Source organism: Macaca fascicularis, chromosome 9 (assembly GCF_037993035.2).
Source record: "Macaca fascicularis isolate 582-1 chromosome 9, T2T-MFA8v1.1".
Taxonomy (NCBI): Eukaryota; Metazoa; Chordata; class Mammalia; order Primates; family Cercopithecidae; genus Macaca; species Macaca fascicularis.
The window spans coordinates 66,505,946-66,515,831 of record NC_088383.1 but is presented as its reverse complement, the minus strand read 5'-3'; positions in this window follow the sequence as shown (position 1 = coordinate 66,515,831).

The window sequence follows — 9,886 nt, the reverse complement described above, 5'->3', positions numbered from 1 at the left end:
AAGGCTGGCAGGCATTTTAACAAGCAAGATCTTTAAAAAGTATCTATCTGGGGAGGTTACAGAGAACAATGTGTGTGTGTGTGTGTGTGTGTTTTAGAAAAAAATGCTTTTGAGAAATGGATTCATTACATGGAAATTATCAAAGTCCAGTTTCCCAAAGCTTCCAGATGATAAACATCTACATATTCAGTTCTATACATGTAATAAACATCGTGTTCACATAACTCTTGCATTATTTTTGCTTTGACCAAAAAAAGTAGTAAACAGGATTATATCTTTAGTTCATGTACTAAATGACAGTGTCTCACACTCTCAGATCCAGCTGCATCCTCAGACCCAAGGAACAATGGGGAATTGAGACCACAGAGAATGAGGATGGGTGGAGAAACCAGTTCCCACTAGAATGCAATAAAAAGTAATCAACCATAACCTTGTGCATCAAAGCTTGGACTGTGGGAAGCAAAAGTTAGGAGGCAATAGCCCCACCTAACAATTCTGGTGACCAAACCCCTCTCTGAGTTCATTATACAAGCATTTCAAAAAATTTTTTCTGGCACACATTCTGGTGCTCCAAAGCTTGAGTTCTGCTAACTGATGACCAGTCAAACATCATCCCTTCAGAGAATTAAAACAGTACTGAAGTGACCTCTTCTGGAATGAAGCAAGGGATGTTACATACGCATAGCCAATCAACGGCATTTAACAAGGAGTGAACTGAAGTGCTTAGGCACAAGACTTGAAAGTTCAGAGAGGAAAAGTCCACTGGGAAGGGATGGACAAATGAGGAATCAAACAGGGACTTTAGACAACATCGCCTTGTCATTGCCAGCACACAGGACCCCTCTGTTTGCACTTAAGCTATTTCAACATTGCTGGCCCTTAGTAAATTTCTTCTGGGTACATTAGTTTTAAACCTAGAGGCAATATGAGCTAATGTTTAATTTGAACTGTAGAACTAGGTGACCCTAGCAGTTAAAATTGTATGATAACAATTATGCTCCACATTTGATTTAAGAACAAGATGATGTGTAAGTAGCAGGTAGGTACTCTTCAAGGTTCCTAGAGCTATCGGGAAGACAGAAAACAAAGCAGTAGCTGCCTTCTGAATTCCATAAGTAACAGCACCATGGGGTGGAAGGCGTCAGGGTGGGGAGATGACCTGTACACAGATATGCGCGCAGGGGGCTTTGGCAGCCTGGATGCCAATTCAGGGTGTGAGGGAGGGATCTGAGAGGCACCTCGTTAAAAACCCATCTCAAGTATGAGTTTCTTTTAAGACCCCAACTAAATACTAGGATGCCTTATATTCTAGCAAGTAAATGTTAATAAGCAGTGCACAGAGCATGGTGGATGGAAGTGCAGGCTTCTGGACTAGAGTCCAACTTTTGCCTGTAACCTCCCATGCAGCCTGGAGAAGGCCTCCTGACCTCTCCAATCTGTTTCTTCTGCTGTAAAGTAGGTTAAATAATTACCTACCTCATAGTGTTATTTTGAGAACTAAATGAGGTCATTTAGGTATGATAAGTATTGGATATAGTGTTAGCACACAATACAAATTTAATAAATATTAGCTAATATTATTAAGCAGTCCATTTACACATATATGATTTTCTTCTGAACAAAAACAGATTATGGTATGTATACATATGTATATATAGGTGTATACATACATATACATATATAATTTTGCATCTTGCTCCTTTCCCCCCACAATATATCATGGCCCTCTGTTCACATCTCTAAATACAGATAGATTTTTTTTTTTTTTTTTTTTTTTTTTTTGAGATGAAGTCTCACTCTGTCACCCAGACTGGAATGCAATGGCGTGATCTCAGCTCACTGCAACCTCTGCCTCCTGGGTTCAAGTGATTCTCCTGCCTCAGCCTCCTAAGTAGCTGGGATTACAAGTGTGCACCACCACATCCAGCTAATTTTTGTATTTTTAGTAGAGACAGGGTTTCACCATGTTGGTCAGGCTGGTCTTGAACTCTTGACCTTGTGATCTGCCCACCTCAGTCTTCCAAAGTGCTGGGATTACAGGTGTGAGCCACTATGCCAGGCAGGCCTTATTTTCTTAATACTTGAATAGTATCTCATAATAAGGATGTACCATAAATTATTAAACCATTCATTCCCCAGTGGTTAAATATTTTCAACTTCTCCAGTTATTTCACATCACTATTATGCTGCAGTGAAGGTCCTTATTCATCAGCATGTTTCTGAAAAAGATAATAATGGAAGGCTCTGGCAGTGCAGAACTAGCCAAAAGACTTCACTTTTGCAATGCATTTTACCTGATAAAAGAAGTAGCAATTCAATCAAGAGTTAAAATTGTAGTTTCAATCTACCCCCTTCAGAAAGAATTGGCAGATCTTAGCAAAGATGTAATTACTTTGAGAGTTGAACCCATAAGGACTTCCTGGCCCTAATTTACCATCATAAACACAAATTGAGTCCCCCTTACGCACAGCCTGTTCCCATCTCTCTTATGCTTGAATTGTCCCAATGCCCACTCCCAGCCCCAAACTCCACAGTGGACTGATTACTTAAGTCCAATGTGTCAAAAGGCACACAGTTGATCTCACTGACATGCAGCAGCCTTGAACTCTGAAGCTTCACTGACAAGCCTCTGGAGAAACTTGGCTTTCAAAATAAATATCTCTTTCAGTCAGATTTACCCCTGATGAATCTCTGAATATAAAACATCCAGTGGAAGACTGTTTCCAATAAGCAGTGCCTATAAGTCCCACTGAGCAGTTTAGTGATGGAGCTTTGAGGGCACCTGACCCTAGGTAGCACCACAGGGCTGCAGGGCTGGTGGAGAGGCCCTGCCAGATGGTACCCTTTGCTAGCTCTGCACTGCCGTGCCTGATGGGGAGGCCACAGGGAGGACCCTAGGTGCAGAGGTGGGGGGTCCAGGTGTTGTCTAAATGCAAAGACTTCTAAACTTTGGCTAGAAGCTCCTCTGACTTAAATGGCTAAATAATGAAATATTTTCAAGTGGATATACTTCTTTTGCCTCATTAATTTAAGCACAAACTTTTCCTATAGATGCCACTCTGGAGCACGAATAAGTTACAAAGGAAAGATGAAATTGATTCAGATTGTACATTTTTGAAATTCTGGTAATTTCAACAATATATGACCTTCGATGGCTAAAATTCCACAAAAGCACTTGTTGGAGCTCAGAAAACAACATCGCAAAGTCTGTCACCTTGGCATGCCGAGGACTTTGAACTGAAGGAGACTGAAGGGGCTTCAGAAGCAAGGTTGCTCTGACCTTCTCTCCCTCCTCCTGTCTCCCACCCCTCTTTCTTCCCTGAAGCAAGTCATAGAAACCAGAATTCCTCTCCCCAAGGTAGGTCGCAGAAACTAAAACTTCTCTCCCCAAGAGCAAGCCATAAGATGTAGAAAGACCACTCTTCCCTTCTTCCTTGAAGACCCTCAGTCCAGAGGGTCCTGCTTCATACCTGGCAAGAAGGAATGCTGCACAGAGAGGCCAAGAAGAATCTGAACAGGCAGGCCTTACTGGGTCCTAATCCCTCACCTAGGTCTATTACCATTAGGTCAAACCCATTGTCCAATCACATGCCTACAAGGACTATCCATTCTTCAAACCTAAGCATAAAAGTAGACAGTTTTCCCTAGGTCTCTGGATCTTCATTTCTGAAGGCTCCTGTGTCACATGAAACTTTGATTGAACCTGGTTGATTCACACCCCATACCTCAACATCACTGCAATATATCTTAGTAATACATCTCCACATGTACCCACTGAATCTAAAAGTTGAAAAAAAAAAAAACAAAAACAAAAAGGAAAGCAAAAACAGGTTACAAAACAAATTTTACAGAAATATCTTAATTTTGTTTATGTGCAAAATATATCTGCATAGACAAGTGAAGCAAATACATGAAAGCATTTAGAGTAGATACTAAAATAACAAAAAGAACTTTGATAAAATAAATTTGTTATGCTTTTCCCTTGTTAATCTATCTTTTGTTATAAGAGCATCAGCTGTGAACCTTATGATGGGTAAGGAAAGGTATAACATCTTTCCACCCCTACACACCCATATACAACTCCTATTCTGAAAAGGAAGATTGAAATGTTGAAAGACTTGATGGAAAAAGCAGGACCCAAGCTAGGGCCCAAAGGAATTACAGGACTTAGAAAGGAAACAGGGAGACAGACAGCTATGGCTGGTGAAGTTAGTGCAGAAGAACACTGCCCCGACTCTACCTGGGGAGGGTGGGAGCAGATAACTGGGCAGGGAGGTAATGGCTGGGAAGCCAGGTACTCCAAGCAGTAAGTAGTCCTGTAGAAAAGCAGTGAAATGGGTTTCATTCTGACAGTGTAGAATGCAAGCTAGATTTGAGGAGGAAGACTCCAAAATCAGAGAGAAGAGTTAAGACTCTTGCCTTGATTGAGGAATAACCTAACGAAGAACAGACCCTGAGATGTTCATGTAATATAATGCAAATCCAGCTGTGCATTGTCATTTTTCAAAACTATTGTTTTTCTTAGTAGAATCACTTCTTCCCCCTACTTTTGAGGCTTGAAATCCTGGGAGGTGGTTTCAATTCCTGATTGTCTATCATCATATCCAAGTTTCCATAGTCTGTTAATTCTCTTTCAAAAGTGCGTTGGAATTCTCCCCTCCATTTCTGTGTTGACAGATAGTTACCTCTGCAGCCATCCTTATCATCTCACATTTGAGACAGGCATCAGCTGGGGCCAACTTCCCACACCAACATATCCTTTGGGGGTTGGCACCATGTTGCACATACCAGGTGTTTTAAAACTACCTGCTGATTCATACCTAGAAAGATGAGCATCCCAGCTGGGCACAGTGGCTCACACCTGTAATCCCAACATTTTGGGAGGCCGAAGCAGGTGGATCACCTGAGGTCAGGAGTTCGAGACCAGCCTGGCCAACATGGTAAAACCTCGTCTCCACTAAAAATACAAAAATTAGCCAGGCATGGTGGCGGGCACCTGTAATCCCCACTACTCGGGAGGCTGAGGCAGGAGAACCACTTGAACCAAGGAGGCGGAGGTTGTGGTAAGCCAAGATCGCACCACTGCACTCCAGCCTGGGCAACAGAGTAGACTCCATCTCAAAAAAAAAAAAAAAAAAAAAGAAAAAGAAAGAAAGAAAGAAAAAAAAGAAGAGCATCCCTTAGGCTAACTCACCCTGAATTAAAGCATGCAAACAATATTTACATAGTGAAGGCCAATTCAATCTCCCCAAAATACTTCCATTCCAGAATATCCTTCATCAGGCAAAACATGAAGCACAGTATCACATACAAAGACAGGGACGACCTGTAGCTATATAATATTCAGCTTTTAAACAAGACAAATAATAATATGCAATGTAATAACCTACTGATAAAGATAAAAACAATTTTTAAAACTTTAGGAATATATAAAGATGCAATGAAGGATACAAAAAGGTAAAGAAAGAAGTGATGTCACTGAAAATGGTGGAGAATTCCAGGACTCCATTTCTCCACAAAATCCATGAATAAAGCAAAATTATCTAAATCAACTTTTGTAGAACTCTGGAATCCAGTCAAGAACTTACTTACAAAAAGCTCAATAAAGAAATAAGCTACTAAATTGCCTTAAGAGAGTGCTATGGCATTTAAATTGCCTGCCTACCACATCCCACTCTCCAGATCAACATGACTGTGAAGATGGCAACCCATACCCTGAGTTCAGATTGCTAATGCCACAAGGAGAAACATGAACCTTACTCTCAAAGAACTGTGGTTGTAGGTTTCAAGCGGCCTGTCTGGTAGCTCCCTGAAGGACTGGTGCAAGGGCTTGCCTTTGTTTTGCCCAACTCAGAGCATTCCTGGGACTGGAGCAACTTCCCAAGTAGTGGCCTGCTGAAAGCATTTGAAGTTAAAAGTGTTGGCTGCAGCAGACTAGGGCAATGAATGACACTCAGGACAAGCAATAAACAGACCAAACCTAGGGAAGAAGGGCTTGGGAAAGGAGATGCCTGGGGGAATAAGGGATTTTAAAAGCTACCACCTATACTGGGGGATCAAGGAGAAGAGGCACACGCCCAGGGTTGGACACATGCTCTGAAAAGGCCTGAGAAGACCTTAAGCTCTCACCTCTGGTGAGTTTTCAGGTTTTATGCAAATAGGAAGTGAAGGCTGTGAACCCTGAAAATCTGAGACAGGTCTCAGTTAATTTAGAAAGTTAATTTCCCAAGGCTGAGGACATGTGCCCATGATACAGCCTCAAGAAGTCTTGATGACATGTGTCCAAGATGGTAGGGGCACAGCTTGGTTTTCTACATTTTAGCGAGACATGAGACATCAATCCATATGTGTAGGATGTACATTGGTTCAGTCAGGAAAGGTGGGACAACTCAAAGCGGTGAGGGGGCTTCCAGGGCATAGGTAGATAAGGGACAAATTGTTGCATTCTTTTGAGTTTCTGATTAGCTTCTCCAAATGAGGCAATCAGATATGCATTTATTTCGGTGAGCAGAGGGGTGACTTTGAACACAATGGGAGGCAGATTTGCCCTAAGCAGTTCCCAGCTTGACTTTCCCATTTAGCTTAGTGATTTGGGGGCCCCAAGATTTATTTTCCTTTCACAAGGCTAAGGCAGAATTGTAAATGGCCCAGTCAAGCATCAAAGAGTAACCTAACCCAGAGGCAACCTGCAAAGACTAGGAGGATATGGTGGTCCTATCTTTTTCTTGTTTTTTCTTTTATTGGCCTAAGTCATTTAATGAAACTCCAACACTAGCTGACCACTAAGCTAATGGAACATAGATTTCATTGACCACATATAACATATGGACTTTATAAAAATAGTTCAGAAAACTAATAATAAAACAAATAATAACAATAACCCACAATAAGCAACAGCAATACTGGGGTGGGAGGAATCTGATTTCCAGTGTCACTACATTATAATGTTCAAAATGTCCAGTTAACAACAAAAAGTTATGAGACATGCAAAAACAAAAAAAAAGAAGAAGAAAGTTTGGCCATTCACAGGGAAAAAATAAACTAGTAGAAGCCTCCCTGAGAAAGCCTAGGCATTGGACATATCAGAAAAAGACCTAATTAGCCAGGCATGGTGGCTCACGCTTGTAGTCCCAGCTACTTAGGAGGCTGAGGCAGGAGCATCACTTCAGCCCAGGAGGCAGAGTTGTGATAAGTCGAGATGGCACCACTGCATTCCAGCCTGGGTGACTGAGGGAGGGCCTGTCTCACAAAAAAAAAAAAAAAAAAAAAAAAGAAAGAAAGAAAGAAAGAAAGAAAAAGAAAAATACTTTAAATGAACTATCTTAAATATGCTATAAGGCTAAAAGAACTCGTAGAAAAAGAACTCATGGAAATCAGGAGAACAATGTCTCATCAAACAGCAAATATCAATAAAGTGATTAAAAATTGTTTTTTAAAAAGAACCAAATAGAAATTTTGGAGATAAAAAGTATAACAGAAAGGCAATTTCACTAGAGGTGTTCACCAACAGATTTGGTCAGACAGAAGAAAGTATCAGTATTATCTGAAGATAGGCAAATTAAGATTATTTCATCTGAGGAGTAAAAACAAAAAAAGTGAAAAAGATATGCAGAGCCAGTAGGACAATACCAACTATACCAACATATGCATAATGAGATTCCAAGAGGGATAGGAGAGGGAGAAAAGGACAGAAAGAATTTTTGAAGAAAGAATAGCCAAAAGCTTCCCAAATTTGATGAAAGACAAAAATCTCTACATACAAGAATATCAACAAACTCTAAGAAGGATGAATTTTAAGACACATCAAGACACACTATAATAAAATTGCTGAAAGCCAAAGAAAAGAGAAAAATCTCGAAAGCAGAAAAAAAGAAGCATCTGATCACATATAACAGTAGTAACAGTCAAAGAACAGGACAATTACAGTCAAAAGTATTAACAGCCAATTTTTCTTCAGAAATCATGCAGGCTAGAAGGCAGTAAGATAAAATATTTAAAGTCCAGTGGGGGAAAAACAGTCAAGTATGAATTCTGTATCTGGCAAAACTATCGCCCCAAAATTAAGAAAAAATTAAGATATTCCCAGATAAATAAAAACTGAGAAAGTCTTTCACTAGTAGACATGTACTACAGGGAATGTTAATAGAGAGGCCATCAGGATGAAAGGACACTATACCATAACTTAAGCCATATTTTTAAAAAGATCACACCTCTTGCTCCAGCCAGAGCTTGGGGTTAGGTCCTCACTGCCATGTGTCCTCTGTTCTGGGAGGCCTAGGTGATTCTGCCACAGCCTCCATTGTTCTGTGACCTGCTGGGATCGGAAGATATATAGCTAAGACTCCAGGACATCCCTGACTCTGAGACATGGGACTCAATATTCAGAGATGTGACTGTAGAATTCTCTCCAGAGAGTGCAAATGCCTGGCCCCTGCCCAGGGAATTTGTATACGGATATGATGTTAGAGAACAACAGGAACCTGGCCTTCCTGGCTGTGTACTTTTTTTTTTTTTTTTTTTTGAGACTGAGTTTCACTCTTGTTGCCCAGGCTAGGGTGCAATGGCACGATCTCAGCTCACTGCAACCTTTGCCTCCCAGGTACAAGCAATTCTCCTGTCTCAGCCTCCCAAGTAGCTTGGATTACAGGCATGTGCCACCACACCCGGCAAATTTGTTTGTATTTAGTAGAGATAGGGTTTCATCATGTTAGTCAGGTTGGTCACAAACTCCTGACTTCAGGTGATCCACCCGCCTCGGCCTCCCAAAGTGCTGGGATTACAGGTGTGCACCACTGCACGTGGCCGGCTATGTATTCTTACTACAACCAAGGACTTTCACCTGAGCAAGGCATAGAAGATACATTCTAAAAAAGCAACACTGGAAGATACGGGTGCTGTGGCCTTAAAAATTAACACTTATGGAAAAACTGTGAAAGTGTGGGTGAAGGTGGAGGGCAAAAAGAACGTCATAATGTACACAGCCAATATTAGACAACTACTCATAACAAAATTTTAACTGTGAAAGGAGATCAAAAACAGAATATTACAGAAGAAGGCTCAGTTTATGTTGGCTACTTCTAAAGAAGCATATGTTTCTGTAAGTAAATTATCAACATCAGTTTTTGAAGTCCATCTTTTGTAATGAAAATCAGAAAAACTTTAACCATGACTCAAAAATTAGTAAGCAACAGAGTACTTATTTTCTAGAAAATGATTATAAATGTAATGAATGTCAGAAAGTATTTTATTGATCCTCAAAATTTATTTTTTATCAGAGTATCCATATTCCAGAAAAGCCTGACAACTGTAATGAATATGGTAATAAAACTTCTAGCCAGTTCTTAAAACTTTCTCAACATCAAATAATTAACATTGGAGAGAACTCACAAAGATGTAGTAAATGTATAATAATCTTTAGGCAATCATCACATCTAAATAGACATAAGCTAATTGACACTGGAAAGAAATCATTGAAATATAAAGAATGTGGCAAAACTTTTACCTGGGACTCACATCTTACACAACATCAGAAAATCCATACTGGAGAGAAACCCTTCAAATGTAAAGAACGCACAAAGCCTTTAACAAATACGCACACTTTACACAACATCAGAGAATTCATACTGGAGAGAGACTTTTTAAATGTAGAGAATGTGGCAAAGCTGGGGCTCATAATTAAACTGGGGCTCATAACTTACTCAACATTAGAGACTCCATACTGGAGTGAAAACTTTCAAATGCAAAGAATGTGTCAAGGCCTTTAACAGGTGCTCAAACCTTACTTAGTATCAGATAATTCACCCCAGATAAAAACCCCACAAGTATAAAGAATGTGCCAATGCCCAAAACTGGTGCTCACACCCTACTCAACGTTAGAAAATCAATA